This window comes from Crocuta crocuta, unplaced genomic scaffold (assembly GCF_008692635.1).
Source record: "Crocuta crocuta isolate KB4526 unplaced genomic scaffold, BGI_CrCroc_1.0 scaffold395, whole genome shotgun sequence".
Taxonomy (NCBI): domain Eukaryota; kingdom Metazoa; phylum Chordata; class Mammalia; order Carnivora; family Hyaenidae; genus Crocuta; species Crocuta crocuta.
This window is the reverse complement of record NW_027532601.1, coordinates 266,833-289,697: the sequence shown is the minus strand read 5'-3', so window position 1 is coordinate 289,697 and position 22,865 is coordinate 266,833.

Genomic DNA, 22,865 nt, shown 5'->3' with positions numbered 1-22,865 from the left:
TTTTTATTTTTATGTATTAAAATTTTTTTTTAATGTTTATTCATATTTGAGAGAGAGAGAAACAAAGAGTGAGCAGGAGAGGGTCAGAGAGAAAGGGAGACACAGAACCTGAAGTGCACTCCAGGCTCTGAGCTGTCAGCACAGAGCCTGATGCGGGGCTCAAACTCACAAATGGTGAGATCAGACCTGAAGCAAAGTTGGACATTCAGCCGACTGAGCCAGGCACCCCAAGTGTTTTCTTTTCTTTTTCTTTTATTTAAATAAAACTGGGTCTCTGGCCAATATTCCCTTGAATATGCTAATTAAATACACGTTGGTATATTTTGATATGTAAATAAAAACTTTTCAGTAAAATCATAAGGAATTCTAGATGGCCAAAAACATATTAAGAAATATCTAAGCTCATTGGTAGTAAAAATGCAAATTAACTCTAATAATAATAATGAGATATTTTTGCCAATGGAATTAACAGATTTTATGTAATAATATTTAATGTTGGCAAGGGGACAGACTGGTTGGAGTAAAAATTGAGGTATTTTGGGGGAGAAATATTGTAATAAATACGAAAAGTCTTAATTATGCATGTGACTTAAACAACTTTTATTTTAGGAGCCTATCCAAATCAAATAACTCATATTTGAAAGGATATACTTCAAACAATGTTACCATTCTATTTATTTACCTTTTTATCTATTTACCATGCTATTTGTTTGTCAGCTGCTGGGACTAACCTAAATATCTAAAATAGGAAGTTGGTATAATCACTTACTGTATTATATAAATGAAAATCAACATAGGCAAAATCACGTTTTAGATTTAGTACATTTAGTACTTTGGAAGAATGCTCATAATATACAGTTAGAAGAAGAGATAAAGTCCACAAAAGAATATTGATACTGTGATCCTATTGTCCATTTATTTTTCAGTTATGCAAAAAAAAATTCTGAAAGGGTGTGCAAGGCAGGCACAGTCCATTGTCAAAGAAAAAACAAAGTTTCTTTTCCTAAAAATTATTAATAGCTTCATTTTTAAAAGGGTAGTTTTAGTTTATAGAAAATGAGCAGAAAACACAGAGTTCTTATTTGTCCATTCACCCCACACCCTAGATTCCTTTATTATTAACATTTAGCATTAGGTGTGGTATATTTGATACAATCAATGAGCCAACTTTGCATTAGTGTGGTATATTTGATACAACTAATGAGCCAATTTTAACACTTTTTTTTATTTTTTTAATTTTTTTATTATTATTATTATTATTATTTTTTATTTCTAGGAGAGAGAGAGAGAGAGACAGTGTGAACAGGGGAGGGTCAGAGAGAGAGGGAGTCACAGACTGAAACAGGTTCCAGGCTCTGAGCTGGCAGTCAGCACAGAGCCTGACGCGGGGCTCGAACCCACGAACCGCGAGATCATGACCTAAGCGAAAGTCGGACGCTTAACCGACTAAGCCACCCAGGTGCCCCTTAACACATTATTATTAACCGAAGTCCTTAAGTGATATCGGGGTTCACTCTTTGCATTTACATTCTGTGAGTTTGGATAAACATAATGACATGTATCCGCTATTACAGTATCATACAGAACAGTTTTACTGCCCCCTAAATCCTCTGTGCTCCACCCTCCCCTTCCCTCTTTCCAAGCTTCTGGCAATCACCAATCTCTTCACCATCTCCATAGCTTTGCCTTTTCTAGAATGTCATATGGTTGGAACCATACAGTGTGTAGTTTTTAAAAATTAGCTTCTTTCACTTAGTAATATGAATTTACCGTATTTTAACATGTCTTTTCATGAATTGATTGATCATTTCTCTTTAGTGCTGAATAATGTTCCATAGTTTGGATGTATCACACATAAATGTATCCATTTATCTATTGGAGGTTAAAGGACATCTTGGTTGATTCCAAGTTTTGTCAATTGTGAATAAAGCTACTGTAAACATCTATGTGCAGGTTGTTGTTTGGACTTGTTTTCAGCTCACTTGGGTAAATACTAAGGAGTATGAATACTGAGTTGTGCAGTAAGAGTTTAGTTTTATAAGAAATTACCGAACTATTTTCCAAAGTGGCTCTACTATTTCGATTCCCACTAGCAATGAGTAAAAGTTCCTGGTGCTTTACATTTTTGCCACCATTTGGTGTTTTAGTGTTTTGGATTTTGGCATTCTAATAGTGCTGGTGGTATCTCATTGCTTTAATTTATAATTCCCTAATGACTTATGATGTGGAGCAATAATCTCTTCATATGCTTATTTGTCATCTATATGTTTTCTTTAGTGAGATGTCTGTTCAGATCTGTTGCCCATTTCTTAATTGGATGCTTGTTTGCTTATCATAGAGGGTTTTGTTTAAATTAAAAGTTTTTTTTTCTTAATTTTTATTTATTTTTGAGACAGAAAGAGATTGAGTGTGAACAGAGAAAAAAGGAGACACAAAATTTGAAGCAGGCTCCAGGCTCTGAGCTCTCAGCACAGAGCCTGACATGGGACTTGAACCTACAGACTGTGAGATCCTGACCTGAATCAAAGTCAGATGCTTAACCAACTGAGCCACCCAGGTCCCCCTAATTTTTAAAATTTTTTAGAGAGAGAGAAAGAGTGAGCACAAGCATGGGAGAAGGGCAGAGGGAGAGAGAGAGAGAAGTTAAAGCAGGCTCCACACTCAGCACAGAGCCCAATGTGGGGCTCAACCTGGGATCATAAGCTGAGCCAAAATCAAGAGTTGGATGCTCAACTAACTGAGCTACCAAGGTGCCCCTTATTATAGAGTTTTAAGATTTCTTTGTGTATTTTGGGTTCAAGATGTTTATCAGATATGTGTTTTGTAAATATTTTCTCCCAGTCGATCGTTTGTCATTTCATCCTCTGAGCAATGTCTTTTGTAAAGAAAAGGTCTTTAATTTAATCAAGTCTGATTTATTTTTCCTTTGTGAGTTGTGCTTTTGATATATTGAAAAAGTCATGACCATTATATGTTATGGCATATTATTTAGCCGTAAAAATTGAAATCTTGCTATTAGCCACAACATGGATGGATGTGGAAGATATAAAGTTAAGTGAAATTAGTCAGTCAGAGAAAGACAAGTACCATATGATATCACTCATATGTGGAATTTAAAAAACAAAACAAATGAACAAAGAAAAAAGAGACAAACTAAAGAGAGAAACAGACTCCTAGGTATAGAGAACAAAATGATGGTTGCCACAAGGGTGAAACATGTGAAGGGAATTAAGAATACACTTATGAATAGCACTGAGTAATGTATAGAGTTGTTGAATTGCTATATTGTACATCTGAAACTAATATTACACTGTATGTTACTTCTTACTTTAATTAAAAATGTAAATTTAAAAAATGAATGACATAAATAAATAAGTAAATAAATAAATAGTCATCACCAAACCCAAGGTCACTTAGGATTTCTCCTGTGTTATCATCTAGGAGTCTGATAGCTTTCAGTTTTACATTTACTTCTATAATTCGTTTTGAATTAATTTTGTGAAAGGTTTAAGAACGGTGTTGATATTTTTGTTTTGCATGTGGATGTACAGTTCTTTCAGCACTATTTATTGAAAAGGTGTTTTTTCCCCCATTGAATTACTTTTGCTCTTTTGTCAAAGATCAGGTGGCTATAATTTGTGTGGATCTATTTCTGAACTCTCTATTCTGTTCCACTGATTAATTTGTCTATTTCTTCACCAATACTACACTCTCTTGGTTACTATAGCTTTTTAGTAAATCTTAACTGGGTAACATTAGTCCTTTGACTTTGTTCTTCTTCAATATTGTGTTGGCTATTTTGTGTCTTTCACCTTTTCATATAAATTTAAGAATTAGCTTGTCAATAGCCACAAAATAACTTGCTGAGATTTTGATGGAGACTGCATTGAATATATAGATCAAGCTGAGAAGAACTGATCTTTTGACCATCTTGAGTCTTCCTATCCATGACCATAGAGTATCCCTCTATTTATTTACTTCTTCTGTGATTTCTTTCACCACAGTTTTGTAGTTTCTTCATATAGATCTTATACTTTTTTTTAGATTCATATTTTAGTATTTCACTTTTTTGGTGCTAGTGAAAATGCTATTGCATTTTTAATTTTAAATTCCAATTATTCATTGCTGGTAACAAATTATTTCTAACATCACAACCATACAGGAGGCCGGAACAAGGCACCTTTTCTCTTTTCTATTGAGTTGTTGTCAAGTAAAAGTATTTCCTGGCAGTTTAGTTAAAAACATGTGCCAAAGTTTTATTTTTATCATGCTGCATAGGAAAATGGTTTAATATATTGTAGAGATTCACTTTTGGAAGACACAGTTATAGGAAAATAGAATGGTTAGTTAATTATTGTTAAGCTATATATACAAAGTTAAACTATATAAATAAAAAGGATTACTTGTCCAAAGAATTAATTGTCCCAATTTGAGAGAACAAGAGCACTCTGTTAATGATTATATTGAGATGAACTTGGGACTTTACCCTGTATCCAGGGATATGTGACTGTTAGGCTCTTGACTGACAGCACAGAGCATGACTTCCAAGAAAAAGTCTCCCCCCACCCCAAGAACGGGTCTTAATTCCATTAAAGTTTATCAGAAAATTGCTCAAGCATTTGAGCAAAGATATGAATTTCTTTTTAGAATGAGTTCTGAATTATGTCATACACAAAGGTTCTGCCCCAGGCTGGGTTTAGGACAATTTTTCTTTTATATTGCTTTTGGTCCTTATGGAGTGGGGTGAGTTGGAAAATCTTCTTCACTCTGGCTTATCTTCTTCTCTCTTCCTCCCATGTTGCTTCTGTCTCTCTGACCTCTTCTTCAAGTTTCAGCTCTGCTTGTGATATTCCACCCTAGAAGTCCACGGTAGTAATGGACATGGTAGTAGTGAATTCTTGTAAAGCAATTATCATGTAACAGATGCAGTTCTAAGTAGTATAAATATATTTACTAATTTAATGCATCCAAGGGCCCTTTGAAAGAGGTACTGTACACATCCTATGTTAGTTAAGAAAACTGAGGCACAGACTGATTAAATAGCTTGCATAGTGTCACACAACTAATAACTGTGTTACAGATTTGAACACAAACAGACTGGAGTGGTTGCTTTTAGCCAATCTGCTACAGGGAGGAACATCTAGCTACCAGACAAACCTTTCTCCTTTATAGAGCACATCTCACCTGTGATAAATAAAAAAAGGAAACTGGGAGTGAGAGCGATGGAAAACCAGTGGCCCACATTAAAAAAAAAACAAAAAAAAAACAAAAAACAAGAAAACAACACACCTGTATTAGTGAGCTCTGGCTGCTATGAGAAAATGTCACAGACTGGGTGGCTTAAAAAATGTAAATTTATTTCTCACGGTTCTGGAGGCTGGTTCCAAGATCAAGGTGCCTGCTGATTTGATTCCTGGTGAGAACTGTTTCCCTACTTGTGGACAGCAGCCTTCTTGTTGTGTCACATGGTCTTGTCTTTGTGCACACAGAGAAAAAAGAGAGCTCCAGTTTCTTCCTCTTCTTATAAGGACAGTAATACCATTGTGAGGGCTCCATTCTCATGACCTACCTAACATTAATTACCTTCCAAGACCCCACCTCCTAATACTATCACCCTGGGACATAGGGCTTCAGTGTATGAATTCTGGGGATATGCATTCAGTCCTCAACAACACTTGCCTCTAGAATGTGTTGTAATAAGACACATGAACAAGTTAATAGTGGTTACCTCTGTATAGTAGGACAAGACACGATGTATTTTTGCACATCTGTCTTTTATTTTTTTCAAAAGAAATTTTGCTTTTATGTAAGGGAATGTATACCTTACAATTGAAAAATGACCTCCAAATGTGCTTCTTCTTCAGTTTAGCATTGAGGTATGAAACATTCTGTATGAATTCCAGGACAAAGAATGCAACAAACACCATCCTTTAAAATAGGTGAAGTGACACGGTGGCATTCTCTGCACACTGTGTGGGCTCTGGCCTTTACAGGAATTACACGCCAACTGAGCTAAGCTTTCATCTTCAGGGAGGGGAAGTTTTCTACACATGAGGAGAGCATTAATTGTTGAATGCACACGCCATCCATCATCTAAGGTTCACTCCGGGTCGAAGCATAGATCATCCCCTCTCCTATTAAAGAACAGGCAGAAAAAGCTCCTGGGACTTGGCAATTAAGAGCAGCATAAATCAAGCTGGAAAGTTGCCCACAATTTCAGCCATTTGTTCAGACACTTTCTCCATCTCCCATTTTCTTGGCTTTTTCTTAATTTCATTTTTTTTATTGTTGTTGTTCACATAGGATTCAATTATGGAAGCTGCTTTATCTTTCTCTTATGAATGTAGTACACTAAAAGAAAAAAATCTATAGAGCTGAGAAAGCTGCATTAGGAGTCTATATGTATCTAAGGAAAAAGAAAAGCAGTGAAGAAGTTTTCAGAGAGAACAATGGTACAGAGATGACTGGAACTAGAGGCCAACACATTCCCCAAATGCTGGCAAACTCTCTGTGGTGCTATTTGCATATTTATAAAGGTTATTAATTTTTCTAGATGCTAAATGCATGAACTCAAGAGCACAAAAAGTGAAAGTCTAACTTGTTGGTGGTTAAATCTCCTTGATGTCAAAATAACCATATAAAATAATTGAAAAATACTACTCAGCTCTGTGCACAAAACTCAATCTAACCAACTATGAGGTTTTAAACTTTTGTGTCTTATGTCCAATAATTCAGTGTAAGAAGTTGGATCCTGTGCTTCCATGATGGAAACCAAAGGCCATTATTCTAAGATGATCATTCCTATGTTTTAAAGTACTCTGTTTGGGGTGCCTGGGTGGCTCAATCGGTTAAGCCTCTGACCGTGAGGTCATGATCTCACGGTTCATGGGTTTGAGCCCTGCATCGGGCTCTGTGCTGGCAGCTCAGAGCCTGGAGCCTGCTTCGGATTCTGTGTCTCCCTCTCTCTCTGACCCTCCCCTGCTTACGCTGTCTCTCTCTCTCAGATACAACTAAAACATTAAAAAATTAAAAAAAGAGTACTTTGTTCATGTCTTAGAACAAGTATATTTCTCCCTATCTGAAGCCAAAAGGAAAAGAGGAAATCTAAATGTTTCAGTAGTATTGGACCTACAATAACACAAAATTTAGATTGTTTAGTAACGAAGAGCCCTGCACATGGTGACCTGGAGCTTCTAGGTTCTTCTTCCTGAAAGTGGGTTCTTTATGTAAAGTAAAAAGGATAAGAAAATAATAATGGCTCCTGTTTTCTTGCATCAGACACTGAATTTCCTTCTTTATGTTCCCTGCCTGGTTTTATTTCTTCAACCAGCTTTGCTCCACTTCTCAGATCATATGTTCTGCCCCATCCCTCAGACATCCCTCTGCTCCCGTCCGTGCTCAAAAGTGCATGCAAAAATGAGAGATATAATTCTTTCTCTTAAAGAGCTTTCAGTTGAATCCAGGAGATATGAAAAGGTAGAAGGAGACATTTTGGGGGTTCATAAGAAAGATACTTAAGTTGTTAGAGAACGGGGGAGGCAAAGATAAGGCACTGGAAGAAAATATGATATAATGATGTTTGGACATTTTATCATGACTCCACAGCTGTCCAGCTATAATGCATGTCATTTGATACTACATACAATATCTGGTGACTATTTGTGAACTTCTCAATGCTAGCTGAGAAGTAATGCTTTTATATATCCTTTTTCATTGTAAAGTGTAATAATATATAGAAGAGTACCTAAAACAGAGGAATGAGCATCTGTGTTACCTACCATCCGGGACAAGAAATAGAATATTCCTAGCAACCCAAAGCCCCATTCTAGATGATTGTATTAGAGTTCCCTAGGGAAACAAAATCAAAAGGATACATGTACATACATTTATGAGAAGGGGGAGAGGGAGAGAGAGAGATTTTAGGAATTTGCTCGTGCAACTGTGGGGACTGGCAAGTCTGAAACTTGGCAGGGCAGGCCTGTGGCTAGAGACCTAGGGAAGAGCTGATGTTGCTTGGATGAGTCTGAAGGCAATCAGGAAGCAGTATCCCTTCTTCTCTTGGTGACATCATTCTTTTTTCCTTAAGGACTTTAAGTGACTGGGTGAGGCCCACCCAAGTTATGAAGGGTAATCTGCAGTTCTCAAAGTCTAAGGATTTAAATGTTAATTTCATCAAAGAAATGCCTTTACAGCAACATCTACCCTGGTGTTTTACTGAGTATCTGGGTTCCCTGGTCTAATCAGGTTGACATGTAAGATTAACCATCACATAGATCACAGTGTCCATTATTTGTTTTACTTTATGATTTTCCACCTATGTATGCACTCCTAAGATTTTTTCCCCCCAGATTTCGAACTTTATAATGGGATTGTGCCAAATGGATATTTTTGTCTCTGGCTTGTTTTGTTCAGCATTATATTTTTAAGATTCATTTGTGTCATCATTGCTGTGTGTAGCTGTGGTTTAAGAAAATTTTCATTGCTGTATAGTATTCCATTGGATGAACAGATGACAATTTAACTATGCTTCTTTTGTGGGCATTTTGTTTGCAGTTCTGGGCAATTACCAGCTCTAATGCTACTATGACCATATTTCAGGAGCATATAAGCATATGTGTACAGTATTTCCTTAGGAGTGGGATTTGGGGGTTGGAGAGTGTGTACATCTTAAATGTTGACAGATAATGACAAGCTATTTTCTGTAAGGATTAATCAATTTCCTACCTCAGCAGTAGCAGTATGTGAGTAGCCTCTTTGCCTCTCTATCCCTTCCTCTTCCTCCTCCCCCCTTCCTTCGGTTTGCTGTCACATCTACCTTTAGTCAGACACTGAATTTCCTTCCTTATATGCCTTACTTCATCTAGTTGACCTGCAATATTTATAGTCAATATTCAGTAAATATATCACAGAACTGATTAAGAGACTGGATTAATGACTAAAATATTTCTCATATTCATTAGGGTGCTATCTTGAAGAAATAAAATATCATCATGCATTTACCCATGGGGGGGATCACGAACTTCAGATTTTATTCTGCTTGAGTTTGATCTAGTAGAGTTGTATATGTTTGAGAGCATATGTGTGTGTGTGTGTGTGTTTGCAGGAGAGAGAGAGTGGCAGGGGCTCCCATGCTGTATGCAGGCTATCTGTATCCCCAGCTATTGGAATGATAACTGAGCACCTTTGGTCTGCAGTGCCCCTTTTAAAAAAAGTTTATTTATTTAAGTAATCTTTACAACACAACATGGGGCTTGAACCCATGACCCTGAGATCAAGAGCCACACACTCTTCTGACTAAGCCTGCCAGGTGTCCCTGCAGTGCCCTTTGACTCACAACCTTCCCTGTGCTCCTTCCTTCCTTATTTCACAACCTCATTTGCAAGGAAACCAAGCACTCTCTCCCTGGAAAATGCTGGCAATTTTCCATTTTCCACTCCTTGGGTTCTGTCTTTATCCACTTACTCTTCTTACAGTTCCTCTTGTATCTTATTCTTTCTGGGCCTTGACCTGCACTAAAATCTGAGAAGCCATTTGGGTTGCAGTAGTTTAACATACTTTGAGTTTTAAAACTCTTCAGCTACAGTGACTTAAATGATAGGCAGTCAGAGATAGGAATTTCTGTGTAACAAGATTTTCAGTTTCTTCTTATTTCCTTACCATTTATACATTATTTACTATTGATTGGGTCATTCTAACTTTGGTAGAGTGAATGCCAGCAGGAAGACTGGCTAATAATCCTATTCTATATGTTAGGTATTCTTGGGAATGATAGGAAAATATACAAATAAGTGTGATATTTCATGAAATGAGAAAATCACAGGACATAGACTGACATGAGTACCACTTTCAGGGGTCTCGAGCATTTTCATTCACTGTTTTTTTTTTCCAAGTGAGTAAACTATGTTCATGAAGTTCAGATGGCTTGTCCTAAGTCACCAGCTAGCAGCTGGCAGAACTAGGTCTTCTAATGCTAAGTGTACTCTTCTCTCTTTTTGCTACTCCATATCTTAGCAAGAAAACGTGAAGAGATAGCACTATATTTTTGTGATTGTTAAGTAAATAATATGTATTAAGGGAGTTAATATTTAAGATCTATTTTTAAGTGTCAGCTGTTTAACATATTTTTTTTCATTCACTCATGCAAATTTTCATGAAGTGTTACTGGTCTCATTCTATCTTCTTCTTCTTCTTCTTCTTCTTCTTCTTCTTCTTCTTCTTCTTCTTCTTCTTCGCCTCATAAGCAAATGTAATGATAAGTGATGGTACACTGCATTTTAAGGAAATTTATAGCAAGATATATATAGACGAATGCTAGGTAAGTCTTGTTCAGTCCTATTCTATTTTATTTTATTATTTTTTTATTGGATTCCAGGGTTACAGAATTGGGTTAATTATAATCCTACGTTTATGACACATTTTTGCTATTGTATCATGCATGGTCTTCTTTTCTTATATAATTGGATATTTTCTATTAATGTAATAAAAACGCCAGATCCTCTACCCAAAACAAAACCTGAAATCCTTTCTTTTTTTAAGTTTATTTATTTATTTTGAGATGGAGTACAAGCGGGGGAGGAGCAGAAAGAGAAGGAGAGAGAGAATCCCAAGCAGGTTCCATGCTGTCAGCACAGAACCCGATGTGGAGCCCGATTCCATGACTGTGAGATCATGACCTGAGCCAAAATTAAGAGTCAGATGCTTAACCAACTGAGCCACCCGGGCACCCCAAGGGACCTTGACAATAACTACATCTTCTTCCATCTCACTGATTCCTCCCAACCAAGGTAACTATCATCCTGGATCCTGTGTTGGTTGTTACCTTGTGCTCCTTTTTATATCATTTTATTACATGTATAAGTATTCTTATATTCATTTTAACTTTATAAATAGTATGCAGAATAGTTGCATTTTTCAAAACCTACCTTTTATAGCCAATGTTGTTTTGCTAACATTTATCCATATTGTGTGGATGGTTATATTTCATTCATTTTCCCTGATGAATGTTTGTCCCATTGTGTGGACAAACGGCATAGTTTGTTTTCTCTCCAGTTGATAAACACCAGGGTTGTCTCCGGGATTTTTCTTTGTGAATGATATTGCTATGAACATTCTTGTGTTTCTCTGTATTTATTTACTATTTATTAATTATAATTCTTTAGTTCCAGTGTAATTAACATACCATGTAATATTAGTTTCAGGTGTATAATACTGTGATTCAGCAATTCTATACATTACTCAGTGCTCAGCATGACAAGTGTACTCTTAATCCCCTTTACCTATTTCCCCCATCCTCCCACCCACCTGTCCTCTGGGAACCATCAGTTTGTTCTCTGTATTTAAGAGTCAACCCAAGTATATATTGTTACAAGAATGGGTAAAGAAGATGTGTTGTATGTATCCAATGGGATATTACTCAGCCATAAAAAGAATGAAACCTTGCCATTTGCAATGACATAGATGGATGTAGAGGGTATTATGCTAAGTAAAATAAATCCATCAGAGAAAGACAAAAACCCTGTGGTTGTACTCACATGTGGAAGTTAAGAAACAAAACAAATAAACAGAGAAAAAAGAAATTAAAAACCAGACTCTTAAGCATGGAGAACAGTCTCATGTGTTTTTCTGTATGTGGGTCAATCTTTCTTGTGTGTCATTCTAAGAGTGGAATTGATGAGGCACAGCATCTATAAATATTCAACTTTAGAAGACTGTGGCAAATTGTTTTTCAGCATGGTTGCACCAGTTTTTATATCTATGAGTAATCTCTAAGGCATTCACTGGTTCCACATGCACTACAATACTTGGTTTTGTCAGATTTTTACATTTTTTCTCACCAAATCAGTGTAAATTGGCATCTCATTGTGACCCTGATTTACGTTTCTCTGAATAAAACTATGTGGAACATGTCCACATGTTTATTGGCTGTGTGTGTTTCCTGTACTGAAATATCTCCATACTCCCATTTTTTCAGATGAGAAAACTTTGGCTCGGAGAGGTTAAGTATCTTGTCTTATATATCATGTGGCAGATCTGGACTTCAAAGTCAGGTCCTTCTGAACACAAAGCACTTGTTTTCTCTACCACTTGACACAATTCTTTAAGCAGTGGGACTGATTATTAATAAATTTATCAGAAATTATTCACTTGAATAAATGCTTTCTTTCAAAGGACTCATTTTAGAAGTCTACCCCTTTAACCTAACAATGATGCCCTTGTTTGAACAATTTGTAGATTTCTTTTCACAATTGCCACCATTCCAAACTTTTAGTTTATAAGCATTTATAAGAAAAATGGTCTTATTAAATTCAATTTTCTTGGTTTATTTGGAATCCAAATTATATTCTCCAGATCTTTCATTCATTTTAGGGACTAGGCCCATTTTGCATGAATATGAGTTGTTTCAAAAACCAAAATACCACTAAAATGTTTGAAAATGTGTCTCAGGGGCTCATTTCAGTGGCCTTCTGACTCTTGAAGGCCTGTGGACAGACTCAAGGACATCTGAGGGGAACCAAAGGAAGCGAGTGCCCATTTTAATGGAAACATTTATGTTTTCTATATTAGGATTCCATATAATATTTAGTTGGGGGGGGAAAGAAGCTGGTAAAAATCAATTTATGAGATGCCTTTCCTGCTGGTATCCTGCTCCAGGCAGGTCCATGGGACCCTGAAGGATGGATGGTGTCAGTGAGAGAAAGAGTGAGAGAGCCATGAGAATCTTTCTGATCACCAGGCAGGCATCTCTGCCCTGACTGGGGCTCAACTTTATTTTATAATTAAGTGTTTGGGGGATGTCACAGAAGTGGCATTTGCCTTAGACAATGATTTCTGATGACAAATTTCTTTGATATGTAAGAATTTCCCAGAACATAGATTTGTAGAAGACTCATGCATAACCTTTATCAATAGTGATTGAGGTAGGTGATTTAGATGCTTATCCTATGGGGAAGAAAGATATCTTTAGCATACAAGATAATGTTTTTAGCATAAAAAAGGCAAAGTTAGTTCTTTGTGAGCAGGGGTCAATAGCCTGTTTGCTTAAGAGGAAATATTAAGAAAAACAGGTTTTTCAGGAAACACAAATGTTTGCTCCCATAATCACAAAATAAGAAGGTCCTACAATAGGTTCCTTCACAGGGTGCAATCAGCATATTGAGGCCAGAATAAATCACTCCAAATACTGACCAACAAGATAGCTTGGGGGTTGGTGCTCCAAGCAGAAACAATTGGGTGGGGATGGATATCGGTCACCATCTGATGGTAAGAGTCCGTGCAACTTACCTTAACCTCACAAGGAGTTCTTTCTCAACCTATGAGTTCAGAAACGGGCTCCCAATCCTTAAGGATTTTCCTAAATCCTTAAGCCCCTCAATTACCTCACACCCTCTTGCCTTGCTAACGTTCTTCATGGCACCCACCTGATCAGTTCTTTGGCCTGTCATTAGTTCCATACCCACTAGAATGAAACCTCCACAAGGTGGGGACTTTGTTTTGCTATGTGCCCTCATCCTATAAGAGTGGCCAACACAGAGTAGATGTTCAGTCACTCTTCAATAAAAGAAAGAATGAAAAATGTTAACACTGAGTGGCCACTGCTTTTAGAGGTACCCTCTTTCCATCTTCACCTGTTGCTCTACCTTGACACATAGATTGCATAAAGAAGAAAGAAGATGGCAGTGTGTATTACATCATGAAAAGTGTAATGCCTCCCTCTGTACCCTCCACAATGAAGTAGTCTATACAGGAGTCAGAGACTAAAAGAACTTGATAGTGGTACATTTAGGGAATGACAGTTTTATATGTGCTTTGTCCCTTCACAGCATCAGAGTCAGGTACTAGAAATAAAATTTGATTTCATTTTAACTTAACAGAATCACATCAGATAAAAGCTTCCTAGACATGAAAATTGATCCAGAAGCTAAAATATCCACTCCTCTCCAGCTGCATATTTGAGAATATAATTCAGTCAGTGCCCTTGTGGAGAGGGTTCAGGGCCAAGGACAGTCCACACACTTTAAATTTCAGTAAACATTGAATCCAGATAGGTATCTTCTCTTTATTGAATAAACCAACAGAAAACATTTCATCACAGGGCTTATGAAATCTCCCTTAAAAGAAAGGAGAGGGAACATCTTTCTGAATATTCAGATGGAAAGTCAAGTCTGAAACAACTTACTGCAGAAGCACAGGAACATTCCAGAGAACATTTGCATGACAGGATGCAGGAAGACCTGGTGCAAATAATGTAAGGATAGGGCTTTACAACAGGAGAACCTGTCTCCATGAATATATAAGAGGATGCAACAAGAGGGGAGTTGGGTAAATCAAGGAACCATTACAAAGCAATTAAAAATGCAATAGCTGAATTTTTAGTGGGGATCAGCTGAATCCCCACTGATGGCAGTAGACTGCAGGGTGGGCAGAAAGCAATGGGCCCACTAAGGTAGAGGGTAAATGTTCTAATCTCTAGAATGCAGAGGAAAAGTACAAAGACTTTTAACCACGATGATGTGGGCTGGATAATAGCTACTGAAGATAGCAAAGAAAGCCAACCTCAGAATTTTAGGTATTCCCATGGAGGAAACAACTGGAGGGGCGCCTGGGTGGCTCAGTCGGTTGGGCTGAGGGCCATGATCTCGCTGTTTGTGGGTTCAAGCCCCGTGTCAGGTTCTGTGCTGGCAGCTCGGAGCCTGGAGCTGTTTCAGATTCTGTGTCTCCCTCTCTTTCTGCCTCTCCTCTGCTCATGCTTTGTCTCTGTCTCAAAATAAATAAATTAAAAAAAAAACTGGAATGGAAGCAATAATCAAAGATCTGCTTTAATCAACCTTTCTGAATTTGTTCCAGGGAGGACATTTTCACTATATTCTAGGAAAAGGCAATGAAAGATCTCTCTTCCTCTCCTTGCTGCTCTTAATTTTGGAGTGGTGATCAGCAAGGCAGTGGCAGGAAGTGAGGTCCATGTTCCAAGCACCTGAGGTGGTGTCTTGGAACAGAAGCAAATGATGGGTAGGGCATGTAAGTGTTCTATAGTATTTCCAGAGTGGTCATGTCAGTGGCTTCTTGGTACCTTTATTTTTTATTTTATTTATTGTATTTTTTTTAGGTTTCTCTTGGGATGCCTGGGTGGCTCAGTCGGTTAAGCATCCAACTCTCGATTTTGGCTCAGGTCATGATCTCACGGTTTGTGGGTTTGAGCCCCACATCAGGCTCTGTACTGATGGTAGGGTGCCTACTTGGGATTCCGTCTCCCTCTCTCTCTGCCCTTCTCCTGCTTGCTCTCTCTATCTCTTTCTCAAAAAATAAATAGACATAAAAAAAATAAAGTTTTTGTTTTGAGAGAGAGATAGAAAATGAGTGGGGAAGGGGCAGAGAGAGAGGGAGAGAGAGAGAGAGCATCCTAGGCAGTCTACACACCTTTAGCATGGAGCCTGATGTAGGACTCAATCTCATGAGCTGTGAGATAATGACCTGAGCTGAAATCAACAGTTGGACACTTAACTGACTGAGTCACCCAGGCTCCCCTACTTTATGCTACCTTTAAACTGGTGTAGCCTGGGCCTATTTGGCCAGTGGTTATGAATTTTAAGAAATTCGAGAGAAGTAGAACCAATAGAATAGAATGTCTGTATATACATATGTACATACAGACATATTAACATACATTTACTTCTCTTTATATTTATTTACTTAATTATAAGGCTCACGCAGTTGCAGCGGCTGACACACCCCAGCATCTGCAGAGTGAGCCATCAGGATGGAGACACAGGGGAGCAGATATGCAATTCTAGTCCAAGTCTGAGGACCCAAGAACCAAGAGAGGTGAAGGTATAGTTCTAGTCCAACAGGCCCACAGACTGATAAGTCAAGATCTAGGAAAAGCTGATATTTGAGTTCTAGCCTGAAGGCAGGAAACAGCCATTATCCCAGTGTTAAGTCTAGGAAAAGCTGATATTTTAGTTCTAGCCTGAAGGCAGGAAACAGCCATTATCCCAGTGTGAAGATAGGCTGGCAAGAAGAATTCTTTCTTACTCATGAAAGAGTTGGCTTTCGTGTTTGATTCAGGCCTTTAAGTGATTAGATGAGGCCCACCCACATCACAGAAGCAAACTGGTTTACACAACACAGTCTACTGATTTAAATCTCATCAAAAAATCCCTTCAAAGAAATACCTAGAATGATGTTTGGACAGCCCATGATCCAGTCAAGTTGATGTATAAAATTATCCATCATAAAACTCTTGCCTATCTCTGATCACAAGTGCCAATTTTCAATATCTTTTACCTTCTGTGTCTTGGGGAGGAGAAAGGACCAGAGTGACATTGTGAAATAGCCCCCAAACACAGCATGCCAGTCTCTTCTATGTCTAGTAAGATCACTTTTGGGCAGGGAGCAGGAGCCCCAGGGACAGAAATCCACACTGACCACAAGGAAAATTATCTCTGTGAGAACTGAAATATAAAAACCTTCTTTACACCCCAGACTGTGACAAGTGGGTCCCAATGACAGAATTCCCTGGGGTGTGGGGATCTAGCTGCTAGCAAAGCAGGAGCTTTCCATTTCATAGACACATTACTCACAGAGACCAGTGTTTCTTAACCTTGACTGTGCACTGGAAACCTCTGGGAGCTTTAAATAATACGGATGCCTGGATCCCACCCAGAAATTCAGAATTAATTAGTCTGGATATGGCCTGGACATTGGGATTTAAAGTAAAATATATATAGTAGTATTCACTTTTTTTTTCTTTTTTGATGTACATTTCTATGATTTTAACACATGTGAAGACTCTTGTGNCCAACCTCCACCCTCAGCCCCAGACCCTGGCAACCATGGATCTGTTCTTTGTCCCTATAGCCCCTCCCATGTGCCTCTGTTTAAGAACATCATGTAAATGGAATCAAATGTATGTCATTTTCAGAGCCCTAGGATTTTAAAAAGCTTTCCATGTGATTCTAATGTGCTGTCAAGGTTGAGAACCACTGAAAGTCCCTGTAGCAGGTTCCTTCTATAAGAAGGAAGGCTGTTTCTTTCTTAACTGAATGAGCAGAGACATTGCATAGAGACTCAAGAATATTCCAGCATGAAATCCAAAAGTGCCTCCTGGGGTGGAAAAAAGAGAAATCATTTTTAAAGGAAAACAGGTGATGGAAATTATTGAAAAGCTAGTGCAGATTTTAAAAATGTCCTAAAATGGGATTGTTCTCGGAGCTTAAAAATAGGGAACAAGACTTTCTTGGCAAAGGGCAGCATCGGATGACATGTAAGAGCTCTGGCTCCTCTAATGGCCATACTTGAGGGTTTGCGCAGAGGGGAGGAAATAAGACACCATTCATTCGGTCCAAATGAGTAAATTACGATGGCCGCCAGATGTCCCTAGGCAAAAACAGAATTTCAAGCAAATGATGAAGTCGGTTTTTTGTGGCACTTCTTTGTGAGATTGTCACTGAACTAGGACTATTACAAAGCAAGGCTCTAATTAAGGCACTGTGTGCCACAGAGCCAATTCACAGCGGGGACCTATCTCAGAAAGCTTTGAGGATAAAGTTTACAGGGGTTGTTACTGCATTCCTCTGTGTCAGGGGTTCAGAAAGAGTTCCCCTGGAGGAATGACAGTCTCCACCTCCCTCCTTTATGAGCGGTTGTGAAGAAAGTGCCTGCCTGCCTTGGGCCATGTCTCCCCTGCGATGTTTCCTCAGTACACATTCCCCTCTTGTTCCCCAACCCTGTCCTCGGGCAGCACGGGGAAGAGCATTGACATTCAGACCCGAGAGGAGGGGAATTATGAGGAAGGTCCTGGAGCTCATCAGCATCCACCACGCCATATGCAGATATATTTTGGAATTGAATTTATAGTGGGGTATTCCCTAATGGAAGTAGAAGCCTCTCTGGGTAATGCCAGGAAGCCAGGAATAAAAAAATTAAGATTCTTAATTTAATGTGACTGCCATTTTTGGTTTTGTGAAATACATCAAGTGAGTCAGTGATATCACAGCTTTGAGTTCACCTAAAAATAGCCAGACTGCAGACCTGAGACTGCAGAAGGTACCCTTTTGACAACAGGGATACTAGTCTATTGACAACAGAATAAGTTATGGACACTGTTTTATTGAAAACAAATTGTGGTTTCCACCAAGAGGTTATGAGGGCTGGGAGCTGATTCACTAAAAGTCCTGATTTCCTGTCCTGAGATTCTACATTAGAGGTCAAAGGGCTCTTATTGTATTATTGCTGGTCCTCTAAAAAATACATTTTCTGGGACACTTGGGTGGCTCNCTCCCAACAGCTCAGTTGGTTAAATGTCTGACTTCGGCTCAGGTCATGATCTCATGGTTCGTGGACTTGAGCCCCGCATCAGGCTCTGTGCTGACAGCTAGCTCAGTGTCGGGAGCCTGTCTTCAGATTCTGTATCTCCCTCTCTCTGACCCTCCCCTGCTCATGCTGTCTCTCACAAAAATAAATAAAATATTAAAAAAATTTTTTAAAATACATTTCCTCCTCTCCTGTGTACGAGTCTCTCATTGGACTGAAGTTCAGGCTGGATGATTTTTTTAAATGTTTATTTATTTGAGAGGTGGGGGAGGGGCAGAGAGAGCATCCCAAGCAGACTCTATGCTTAGCGTGGAGCCCAACGTGAGACTTACTTGATCTCAAGACCTTGAAATTACAACCTGAGCTGATATCAAGGATCAATTGTTTAACTGATTGAGCCACCCAGGCACCCCAGGCTGGATAATTTTTAATTCATTTACTTCTCAGTCATCACAATGGGCAAATGCTGGACCATGGGACAATTGAAATGGAGGCCATCACCCGGATTGCTTTAGGGAGAGCCAATCACATGCCATAGGGATGCCAGGGATCTGCTAGGCAGCCTAGCCACCGCCCCATGGATAATGGTAGGTGTGGGCAGATAGAGATTCAGTTCAGCAGCCCAGGTCTTCAGTGTTTTTCCTCCTCTCTGAGATGTGTGCTCCTGTGTATCAAGAAGGAGGTGATGTTGCAGCCCTGTGTGTCCCTGGTTGATAGTGGTAAAGGACTCAGACCAAAGGCCAGAGCAGGAAGAAATGGGGCTGATGTTCTAAAGCAGGATTTGGAGTTTGTCAGCAGCAGGCACTTTTGGCATTTTGTGAGGAAATCTCACACGGATTGCAAGCCAGGAAATGCTACTCCCAGTGATGGTAAGATCTCAGGGCTAATGGATCACTTATTCAACCAACCAATGAGCCAACCAATCAATCTGCCACTTCTGAAATGCCTCAAGTGGGGAGTACTGAATAGTAGACAAAATTTCTGGGGAAGAAGATGATAGGCAATGACCCAAAGTGATCAAAGTTTTTGTTTTCTTATAAAGAGATTAAATAATTAAATTTATTATAAAAGTTATGTGCTCATTTCAAAAATTTAAGCAATATAGGAGTGCATAAAGATGTCCATAATACCCCTGGTAGCACATTTTTTTAATTTTTTAAAATTTATTTCTGAGAGATAGAGAGAGACGGGGCTTGAACCCATGAGCTGTGAGACCATGACCTGAGCTGAAGTCGAATGCTTAACTGACTGAGCCACCCAAGACGCCCCAACACATTTTTAATAGTAAACAGTTAAAGACATACCTACATGTGGACTCAATAATATCATTTCAAGGAATCTATTCTTTAGAAATAATATCACTATTATGTAAAGGCATATGTGTAAGAATGTTTGTGTCAGATTTACTTATAAGGGCAAAACAGTGGAAACAACCTAGATCTTCATTTATAGGGGAGTTGTTGAATAAGTTATGGTGTACACCATTAAAAATGGCCAAAATAGATCTAGCTGTACTGATTCATCCCAGATACATTATTCATTCCAAATATTATTAAATGAGAAAGCAGGATGTAGATAATTTTGGATAGCAGGATTCCTTTTTCATTTAAAAAAATATGTGTGGATATGGATACGTGTGTGTGTGCGCGCACACATCTATATATGCTTTGGAGCCAGGAAAGAGATGTATAAATGGAAATTCTTTGTGGATGGGATTAGTTGGGAGGAGGGAACTCGAGGGGGAAAGATGACTTCCTACTATGACTTAATTTTATTTATTTATTCACGTTTATTTATTTGTTTATATTTATTTATTTTTAGTTTTTATTTATTATTTATTTATTCATTATTAGATTGAGAGAGAGAGTGTGTGTGAGTGAGGGAGAGGGACCGGGGGAGAGTGAGAGAGAGAATCCTAAGGAGGCTCCACACGCAGTGTGCAGGGCTTGATCCCATGACCCTGGGATTATGACCTGAGCCAAAATCAAGAGTTGGATGCTCAACTGGGTGAGACTCTAGGCTCCCCATGCCTTGCCATAATTTAAAAAAAAATTTATGTCTGATTTTAAATTTTTTATGATTAAAAATGTTTTAGTGTTATTAATTTTTGGTTAAATTAGTTTGGTCCTTTAAAATTATGTAATAGCACAGGAAGGTCAGTCTGTTATAAAGTAAAGTTGAATGTATTTAACACATAGCAGGTGATCAGTGACATTTGGTAAAGTAAATTTGAAACAACAAGAATCAAAAGAAACTCCTGGAGTTCTTAAAGAGAGTAACAAAAAAATTTAATTTTTTAATTTTGGGATAATTGTGGATTCATATGTAGAAAACATCTCATCTGTCCTTTTACCCAGTTTCCCCTGGTGGTAATGTTGTGCAAAACTTACAGTACAATGTCATAACCAGAATATTGACATTAATAAAAAACACAAATCTGACTCAGATTTTTCCCAGTTTTACTTATATTCATTCCTGTGTATGTATTTCATGCTGTACATTTGTATCACATGTGGAGGTTCCTCTATCAGTGACTGCCAGTCAGGACACTGAGGAATTGATCACCATGAAGATCTCTTTGTTGCCGTTTATAGCCCCATGAATGTTCATAGCAGCTTTATTTATAATAGTGTCAAACTGGAAAGAATCCAGACATTCTTCCAGATGGCCAAGCAAACTGTGGTACATCCATCCAGACTACACAGCAATAAAAAGGAATAAGCTTTTGGTACATACAACAAGTTGGAAGGACCTCAAGGGAATTGTGCAGAGTGAATGAAATGTTACCCACTGTATGGTTCCATCCATATAACGTTCTTGAAATGACAAAATTACAGAGATAGAGAACAGATTACTGGTTGTTAGGAGTTAGGGAGGGGGAGGGTAATGAGCAAGACATATGGCTGTGGGTACAAGAGGACAAAATGAAGGATTCTGGTGGTAGTGGAACTGTATTTAAGTATTTTTAAAACACAACGTCATAATATATCCTTTTTTACATAAATGGGATCATTTTATTTAGACTTTTTTTAATTTTTCCCCACTTAATATGCATTGCCTATCCTTTCATGATATAGGATTATCTCATTTTTTAAATAAAATTGTCTTTAATGTTTATTTTTTATAAAGACAGAGCATGAATGGTGGAGGGACAAAGAGAGAGGGAGACAGAATCTAAAGCAGGCTCCAGGCTCTGAGCTGTTAGCACAGAGCCCAACACAGGGCTTGAACTCATGAACCATGGGATTGTTCCTGAGCCGAAGTTGGACACTTAACTGACTGAGCCACCCAGGTGCCCCAGGGCTAAAATAGTTACATATCATGTACAGGATAGATGTAGCATAATTACTTAATTAGTCTCTTATTAATAGATTAGAAGGTTGTTCCTTATTGCAAATAGTACTGCACATTTTAACAGTAAATGGTTAAATAAAATTATGCTGCCATAAGCATTCCTGTAAATATAGGCTCTTGTACTAGTATGATTTCGTAGAATAAATGTATAGAAGTGGAATTGTTTGGTATCAAGAAATCATGTTTTCAATTTTCATATAGATTTGCCAAATCACTCTTTAACATATACTAATTTACACTCCCATGCCTATTTTGCCATACTTAAATATGAATTTTATAAGGATAAAGGCTAGTTTGTCTATAGAAGTAGCAAAATCTGTTTAGAAATAGAAGCATGAACAGGGCCATGTTCTGTTATATCTAGGTCCATTCAGTCAATAGGATCTCTGCCAAGCTTCAAGATCAAGACCCATGGAACCTACCTCCAACTTCAAGAATGACCCAAATTATAGGTACACCTATATTAGGATTCTCAAAAAAAAACAAAACAAAAAACAAACCAGAATCAATAAGATGAAGATACACACACACACTGAGAGAGAGAGGGAAAGAGAGAGATTTATTATGAAGAATTGGCTCATGTAACTATAGAGCCTGAGAAGTCCCATGATCTGCTGTCTGCAAGCCTTAGACCCAAGAGAGTGGGTGGTATATTTGCGTCTGATTATGAGAATCAAGGAAGCCATTGGTAAAAGTCCCAGTCAGAGCACAAGAAGGAGATCAATGTCCAGCTCATGGAGTCAGACAGAGAAAGTAAAGTCTCCCTTCCTCTGCTTTTTTGTTCTATTTGGGCCCTCAGTGGATTGGATGAGTCCTATCCACACCGGGGAGGGCAACCTTCTATAATCAGTTTCTTTTCTGGAGACCCTTCATAGACATAACTCAGAATAATGCTTAGCCAAATATCCAAGAGCCCCCTGATTCAGTCAAATTGACACATAAAGTGAATCATCGCAAGGGTTATCCTTGCCAAGCCAGGAAATTCTCCCTTTGATTATTCAGAGTTGCTGTTGTAGGGACTCTGTGTTGACCAGATCTTTGGTCCCCTTGGAGGAGGGAGACTCAGGCATTGAGGGATGTAAACTATCTTCTGCTGCATGAGACCTTCCTCATGATCCTGAGAGATGAGGAGACCAGGAGTTAGTCACACTTTACAGATGAGGAACCTGAGTCTCAGAGACGTTAAATGAAGTTAAATGAAG